This window comes from Limulus polyphemus, unplaced genomic scaffold, assembly GCF_000517525.1.
Source record: "Limulus polyphemus unplaced genomic scaffold, Limulus_polyphemus-2.1.2 Scaffold1565, whole genome shotgun sequence".
NCBI lineage: Eukaryota > Metazoa > Arthropoda > Merostomata > Xiphosura > Limulidae > Limulus > Limulus polyphemus.
In genome coordinates, this window is record NW_013667175.1 from 217115 (window position 1) to 226486 (window position 9372).

Here is a 9372-nt window from a genome sequence, read left to right on the forward strand (position 1 = left end):
ATACTGTGTTGTTTTCGTAGCAGCCAGGAAAGTGGACCAGAGAAGAATGGCACTTTATTCAAGCCAATGCCCGATTTGTAGACAGATCTTTAGCAAGAAGGGAAATATGCATCGACATCTGAAAGGCCATTTTCCTAACGCAAGAAAGTTTGAGTGTGTTTCATGTGGCAAAGGATTTACAAGAAATGACTCATTAAAATATCACACGGTCATATGTAAGAAAGTTTACCAGGGAGAATCAAATGGCCTGCCATCGAAGATTTTGTAGCAAGAGAGAAACATAAAAAAACATTTTAGAATATAGAGAAAGATATAGTAAGTGTGAGTACTTAAGTCAATGTATAAATGTTCAAAATGTACATTTTTAAGAATTGTTAAATATACCATACAAGAAAAACTAAGAGAGTGTAATAGCTTGTTTCATTATATAGTTACTGTGATTGTAGTTGATCAGTGGTTTTGTATAGAATTAGTAATAATGTTTGTAAATTAATGAATTTTATAATAACTTTCCAAATGTCTCTGATCGGTTCTTGCTTGTGCATTTTGGACCACGAGATTAAAATAATGCTCAGATTGTTAAAAAAAAAAGTTCCTGCATTTTGTTATTGTGACCTTGATAAGGTTTTGGTAATTTGATAGTGTGTTTATACATTCCAAAGAATATTTTTGAATTAATTACTATCAATATTTGTGACTATTCTATGTTTGATATTATAAAATGTTGTTTGTGGTGTTAAAGACATTTCTTGCATGTATATTAAAGTTGTTATATATATAATGTAATATTATTAACAAAGGTTTGTATTCTAATCTAAGCTGTTACTTGGGCATTTCATATTATGGCTTTCTCCCTTAAACACAATAATGCTCAATCTTGATGTAAATTGTGACAGCTGTCATGTTGATTGTTACAAGTTACGACAGCTCTAATGGTAACATGTAAAAGAAGGGTGCCGTTGTTCAGGGTGTTAATGACTGTTATTGGTTGAAAGTACAAAAACTGACTACTCCATAGTAAAGCTCTCGAGAACTTTCACTAACACAAATGGTAAGTACTAATACAAAAGGGAGTGTAAAGTAGGGACTTGTTCCGGGGCTTGTGACATGTTTTATGGAAATTAATACAAGATGTCGATTAACTTACTGTTGGTTTTTTCTAAGTAATTATTGTATTTCTGACCCATACGTTTTTTAAGTACTGATAGTGTGGATGTGCAGTGAAAAGTTCAAGTAATTTACGTTAAGGAAAACTTATTAGATAGATTAACCATTGTGAGTAACTTAATAACTTATTAATAAGAACTTACAAGAGAAAGTAATGATGAGAGAATAATAATGCATCAATCACAATTATAAATGTTGTCATATGAAGTTTTTAACAAATTTCTCAACCACTAATATATATGCGAGTGTGGCACAGTTTTAAAAGATTTTTAACAAATCATACATTAGATAATTAATGATGTGGGAAAAATAATTTTAACTGTTAAAATAAGTATTATTTCAAAGAGTAATTTTTCTCATTTGCCTGGTATTTTGTGTGATATGTTATACAAGAAAGTGTTGTTTTTGTGCCAATATTCAATAAAAAAGAATTATTTGATCCAAAATATCTATAAAACAATTATCGAAAAGATCAATAAATATTCTAAATGTAAACTTGGAAAACATTTTCATTTCAAAAACAGTTATGACTTAGTTTAGTGCTTGAATTTAATTTAGTGTCAAGAATTATGAATTTTCGTTATTGTGGATTATGACATTGCATGAAAGTTGTTATTGTGAGTGATTTAATATTACCTTGTTACGTGACATTTGACAGAGAAGCTAACAAAAAATTAAAGAGTTTCTGTGTCACAAGAAGAATGCAAAATTTTAATGCGTACAAAATCCAGGATATGGAACGATGTGATTTCTTTCACTAGGGTTAACTCTTTCAGACCTGGCATGGCCAGGTGGTTAAGACATTCGACTTGCAATCTGATGGTCATGAATTTTAATCCCATCCCCAAACCTTCTTGCCCTTTCAGCTGTGGGGACATTATAATGTGATGGTCAGTTCCTCTATTTGTTGGTAAAGAGTTGGCTGTGGGTGGTGTTGACTAGCTTCATTCCTTCTAGTTTATCATTTCAAAATTATGGACAATTTGCACAGATAGCCTTTGAGTAGCTGTGTGTGAAATTTGAAAAAACATACATACAAACAATAAACTCTCTATTGTTATACAGCCGGAAAAATAAAAATTCTGTTATCTTAATTTGTTACATTTGGTTTATCATATGAAGAAGACTTGCAGAAGTATAATTTTATTTCTACAAAATATATTAGTTTGCACACTGAGGTGCTATATTAAAAAGAGAAGTGATATACACGGTTCATAATATTTCTTTACATCATATTTTCTTTTTGTTGTTCTAGATGTATAGTGAAATCTACTAAAGATATGGTTTTATATCTGTAAGTTAAAATAGAATCAGGTATTTTAAAGGTATTGTGATTGTTCTTACTAAACATTGTATGCAAAGTATTAAGATAAACATTCCTCACACTGATGATGTAATTTTTTTATGAATATCTATATCAGTCTAACTTGTAGTATTTTTTAAAGTTTTTTTTGTAGTAAAATTACATTTGTTTTTTAAGCCAGATTGAATTTGGTTAGGTGTGGCCTTGTTCAGAGCCGTACCAATCGTAGATGGTACTCTGTGTGAGCTATAAATTCTGCAGCCTTCCTCAGAAAACGTTTAGTCAGTGTTGACCTATTATTGCCCCATACAAGTCAGTGCTTTCTCTGGGCACACTGTTTGTACTGCCCTTCGTATGGCTCTACACTTGTTGTTTATGGGTGCTGTCCTGTAGATTGAAGGATTCCAGGTTTCAGATGTGATGTTGCTGAACATGCTCTGCACTCTCAGCTCTGGAAGTGACAGTTGATCTTGTTATCTGGTTCAAAGTCCTAGATGAAAACCTTGGAACAGAAGATGCTGCTGTCTGACTGCTCTCTCATTTTATCAGAGATGTCTATACTTGAACCCTAAAGATTTCTAACTTGGCTCTTTAGTCCACATTGGCATAAGTTGTCATTCAAGTTTAAACTTTCATGTTTTAGAATGAACTTAAGCATCTTATTGTAATCATCCAATCATCGGTCTAAACCTTCTTTTCCCATCATTAAAATGTTATTTTGTGGCATTTTATTTAAACTTCTCTTCCCCAAACTTTCCCAAGAGTTCTTGATGATTGGTTTTCCTTAAATTTTGACAATGTTTAGTAAGTTTGATAAAAAAATCTTTTCCTTCGTCTATTTTAAAAAGTTAATTAAATTCTTGGTATATAGCCAGTTGCAGTGCAGCATGAAAAGTATTCCATATCATTGGTCTGTTTATTTAATAATTTAGCCCAAGTGAAACCATTTACTTAATGGAATATGAATTTAAGGACATCCTTTTCTTCTGTACTTAAACTTGTTGCAATTAGTTTAATCTTTTTTTATTTATATTTGTGATATTGTTTAAACCTTTAATTTTCTTTACACAAATTTTATCATTCAGTTTAACCTTTATTATTTTTAGCATCGAGAAAACTGTATGGTTATAAATGAAGTGATTTTTGAGATATTCAGCACACATGGATGTACATAAAAAGAACTAATGATTGCTCAAAGAAAAATTCTAGTTTGTATTATTATTATTATTACAGGATTCAGTTAACCACTTTTAGTATTTCATTTATTTCTGCTAACGATAAGTTCTCGTGGATAAGAACAAAATATTTTTGTTACATTTGAAATTACACACTGGTTTTCTGTTCTCCTGATTCTGAAATTTGTTGTTGCTGAATGAATATATCTTGCTGTGGTGTATCTATCTTTTGAAAAAATAAAATATTTTTTTTTAAATACCTGTTTGTCTGCAAAAATGTCTTTGAGAGTTATTGACAAAAAAATCTTACTTGATTTGTAGAGATTTTTGTAACAAAGAAAATATGAACATTCTTAAGTACGATTGATTATTGTTTTAAAGGGAATAAACTGACGTAAATGCTTAAGTAATCCATCTGGTGAATACTATACATCTAGTGTGTATCCACTGGGGTACTCTGTATTGTGTAATAGTTGTTCGAAGAAAGGTATACGAGATGTTTCTTAGAGTAAGAGATAATTCTTTTTTTTTTAACTTACTGAAAGACATGTGTTATTGGGGAATGAAAGTGTAATTATATTATCTTTTATTTTTCAGGCATTAAAAAAAGAATGAAGTATATTATTACATTGACTATCATTCCAAACATAAATATAATATCTAAATCATTTTCACTTTAATTTACATTGCTAATCGTCATTTTTATTTTTTTACTATTATACTGTTTATTCAAATAAGCTTTTTTTTTTCTAAAGACATTTATGTAGATAACAATTTGCAACGGGGATTTGGAAATTGAATCTAGGTTTCTCCTAAGTGAGATGTTTAAAACTGTGAAAGGAAGTGGAAATAATAAATTAAGCATGTTTTTTTATTCATCCAAGTAACTGAGAAGTAACATGAGTGTACACTCTGTTGTTTATACTTAATATATTTACATTATTCAAACTGAAAGTTTAATAGTTTTTTTTCACATCAAATTTATCCTAGGTTTATACTTCCTAACTTTATACATTCAGAAAATGATAGTTCTTATATTACTTGTGCAATTCAAGACTGATAGAAATTTTTGAAAAAAGTTTTTATTTGTGTGATGAATAATGTGGTTGTTAAGCAAAATTATCATCTCTTAATTGATTAATTTTAATAAACTAATGATAAAATTTATGATACGCAGTAGTGCAATTATCATTAATTGTTATATAGATATATATAAGTGTAAAATTTATTGTTTTTAACAGCATGGAACACAATTTTTAATATTGTTTGACTTTTAACTTTTCAAGCTAGGTATTATCCTTTGAAATCAGAGGTTACATAAAAACAATGATTTTTCCAAAGGACTTGTACTTGCTAGTCTTTTTTTTTCTATTGTTCATCCTTCTGGTGTGAGTTCATACTTATTCCAAGGAGTACTACTGAGAATTGTACAAGTTAGTATGAGCGGAGGTTATCTCTTTAGAATATGTATTGGGTAGTCTATGGTATTCAGGTATGCTGATATTGAATAAAGCATAATGTAATAGTTTAAGTAGCTAAAAAAGATCTTACTAGTAAGTGCTAATTGGCTACTCAAACTAGCCCAGTTGGTAGAACATGAGAATCTTAATATTAGGGTTCAAACCCTACATTGAGCAGCAGCTTTCCTTTTTTTTTTTTGTAGTTTATTTGTGTTTTCTATTTCTTTGTGTTGGCTTTGAACCAGGTGAGTTCTCTACCAACTGAGCTAAAGGGTTAACCCCCTAGCATCAACCAGTAAGGCACGTTTTAACAACTCAAGCTACTACAGTAAAACAGCACCACGTATTTAATTGTGAATACCTTCAAAATAGTCTGTTTCTTGATATAGTAATCACTTCATTTCGATTAAGAAAAGCCTTTTGGTTTTACGCAAGAAAGTTTATGGTTCAATCATTAAAATATAAGTAAGTTTAAATATTGTTTGCATAAAATATGTGCACATGAGATAGTTTAATTTAAAAGTGTCTTAATGGCAGTTGCTAGGGGTTTAACACTTTAGCTCAATTGTTAGAAACCTTGTGTGATGTATGAAAATAATCGGGCAATACTGACAGACCAATGTTCTGTCGAAACATGTAGTATGTTCCACCATCAATAAAACCTTTCCTTTTGCTTATAAATCGTTTTTTTACTTACCTATTATTATATTAGCAGAATGTGCCTCATTACTCAAGTAACATTTCAGCTCAGTTAGTAGAACCCTCGTGTTATGTATGAGAGGATCCAAGGAACACTTTAGTTCAGTTGGTAGAGCCCTATCTTGATGTATGAGAAGACCCATGTAACAGCTTAGTTCAGTTGGTAAAGCCCTCCCTTGATGTATGAGAGAACCCATGTAACAATTTATTTCAGTTGGTAAAGCCCTCCCTTGATGTACGAAAGGAGCTGGAATATCACATGTACACATATATAGATACTATATTACATTTCTTACTGGTCAACAGAAATGAGGCTTCCTATTTATGTGAATGCAATATGTTTGTATTTATATATATATATATATTCCATTTAATAAAGAATATTTGAACACATAGAATCATTGTAAAAAGCATTTGATTTATTGCATAATACCAACACATTTGCATTAACGACTGAGTTTGTAGTGTTGTCAAAGATTGTTATTTGTGCTTTCAGTCAGATTTTAGAAAACTTGTTAGGCTTAAGCAAATTAATAATTCTGATTCTTCTTCCTTGGTGTAGATAATCAGTTTTCTGGCATGTGGATCACCGAAGAGTTTTCCAGAATGTGCAGTGTTTGTGGGAAAATGTTCACCAAAAAAGGAAACATGATAAGACACATGCAGCAACACAGACTGAAAGTCTTCAAATGTGACCACTGTTCTTACCAGTGTTCAAGATCTGACAATATGAAACGCCACAAATACAATCTCCATGGATCAGCAAAAAACCTAATTTAATAGGCAGTGTGTGATATTCGAAATTATTATTATTATTATTGTTTTTTATGTGTGATAGATGTATATTCTTAATTAACTTCTTATACATAGTTTATTGGCCCAGCATGGCCAGGTGGTTAGGGCGCTCGACTCGCAATCTGAGGGTCGCGGGTTCAAATTCCCGTCATACCAAACATGCTCGCCCTTTCAGCCGTAGGGGCGTTATAATTTGACAGTCAATCCTAGTATTCGTTGGTAAAAGAGTAGCCCAAGAGTTGGCGGTTGGTGGTGATGACTAGCTGCCTTCCCTCTAGTCTTACACTGTTAAATTAGGGATGGCTAACGCAGATAGTTCTCGTGTAGCTTTGCGCAAATTTCAAAAACAAACAAACATAGTTTATTCACCGTGGGAACAAGTCTTATTCACTCTATATGATGTATCGTGTATGTAAAATACAAAGAAAACCTTATGTGTATTTGCTGTATGTTCATGTGTGTGTGTACATATATATATATATATGTATATATATTTTATTTTTACATGAAGATGGTTCAAAGCTGATGTTCCACTGAAAACCTCTTGGAAACTTATAGGCTGTGAATAACGCCAACACAATTTTATAGCATGTCATTGAGGTTACTAGGCCTTTTTACCTCTAGGTTCTAATATTTGAGTACTTGAACTTTTGTTTTGACTGAATTAAGAGAAAATTTGCATGTGCCTTAATTACTTTGGATACCCTTAAATACTTCTTTTGTGGGGATACATTATACAAATATGTTATACCTGTTTAAATACCTGCTGATTTAACCCATTGACTGTGGCTGCTCTAAGTGCATGTAGAATTTTTGCAAGCCGTACACCATATGTGGTACACTCGCCTTCAACTGCCGGAGGCAGATCATACCCTATAGGGTGTATCAGCAATCGATGGGTTAACACAAGTGGACGGTTAAGATAGCTGTGGTGTGCATTGTCTACACTAGTGGTTCTCAAACTTTTTTTTTTCAGACCACAATGGAATCTATACACTGTACTGCCCTTTCTTTTATTATCCAATCTTTCCACGGACCGCCTGAAGGAAGCTTGTGGACCACAGATTGAGACCCACTGGTCTAGACTTTGTACAGTATTATTTTCACGCTGTAAATTTATATGTTGTCCTGACAAAGTTAAAATTATGTTGCCTCATATTTTGATTAATGTAACAAATACTTCATACATATATTTCTGAGAGACAACTAAAACTGGTCATGTTTCTATTTCTGGGGATTTCAACAAGTATTACTAAATTGTAAAACAAATCTCCCAACAAATGTAACACTTTATGATCATGTAATTTCATTTACAGTTGATATTACTTCTCTCGGATTTTTCACGTGTTAATATTTAAATCATTTAGATAATTAAAATAATGAATAGATTGTTTGAAGTCAGATTAATTTGGTATACTCACCTGCTTATCCAGAACTGAGAGAAGAAGAATTGTAATATATTTGATCCATGTGGTTCTATAGATGAGCACTACCTTTAAAATGGCATCATTCACAGTTATTTATTTAAACATTGTTATAATTACACAAATTTTAGATGAGAACATGATTGTAATTTCACATTAAATTTGGATTACTTATTAATTTTGTCCTAGTGATTAAAATTCTTTTTTAAATTAAAGGTATTAAAAATTAGTTATTAAACAGTTTTGAATATTTTAAGTTCTATTGTAAAAACTGTTTAAAGTTTGTGTAACTGAATTACATTGAATGTGCTAACAATACAACCATGATTACTAAACGGGAAGTGTTGAATATCATAGAATATTTGTTTGACATCTATTAGAGACTGAATAAACTGAGTAACATGACAACAATCTTGTTGTAGGACTAAACTTTTTTTATTATTACAGATAAAATACAGAGTTTGTTTTGTTGTGTATCTGTTTTTGACTTAATGCTTTTGTTATAGCTTGCTGACCATTTAGAATAATGCAAACATTAATTAATCGTGCTGTAATTACTTTTACATCAATATCTCAAAACATTTCAGTCGTACATTAAACGGTAAATCAGACGAGTTAAGAATATTTTGTTTAAGTTGACATATTTCCAAAAGTTGTCTATTTAGCTACACTTGGTACATCTTTTCACAGATAACCGAGGACCAGATTACTCTCACCCATCAAAAAGGATGTGCCCCATCTGTGGGCGAATATTTTCCTCCCAGAGCAATAAGATCAGACACATGAGGTTGCATTCTGTGGCTGATTGGAAACATTGTTGTAAAATGTGTGAGTTCTCTTCAACTCGAAGAGATGCTCTTCGGCATCACATGCGGGTTCGCCATGGATACAGTGCCGACCTTCATTGAATAACATCAAAAAGATAACTTTCCTAAGAAAATTGTTATAGTCTAAGCTTATATGTGCCTAGGTTGTAATATTGTGGATAAAGAAAGCAAGTTTCGATAAAATGTAAAAATTAAATCAGATAAAATTTTAGAACACCTTGATTTTTTTTGTCTTCATTTCACAGTTACATTAAATATTTTGTATTAGAAGAACTGACAGTCTTTAAACTTACCAACCAGAATTTATACTACTATAGCTGGAATATGCAAAGAAATATTTCTATAATTTTAAATACATTTCTTTTTATTCATAAAATTTTAAAGGGACAAAAAGGAGCTTCCAGCTCCCAACTATAACCACCCTTTACTACTTATGTATTCATCCAATCTTTTCTTGAACTCAGTTAAATTTTCTGCCTCCACCATCCTTGAAGGCAGCTCAATCCAAAAGCTGACCACCGT

The 9372-nt window shown here is 31.4% G+C and overlaps 1 long non-coding RNA gene across 1 annotated transcript; it reads left to right on the plus strand.

Annotated features, from left to right (window-relative positions):
• Positions 1-7205: 7205 nt before the first annotated feature.
• On the plus strand, positions 7206-9070 carry LOC111086938. Its single transcript, XR_002611655.1, has 2 exons — positions 7206-7688; positions 8714-9070. It is a non-coding gene; the product is annotated as an uncharacterized LOC111086938 (long non-coding RNA).
• The last annotated feature ends 302 nt before the right edge of the window (positions 9071-9372 follow it).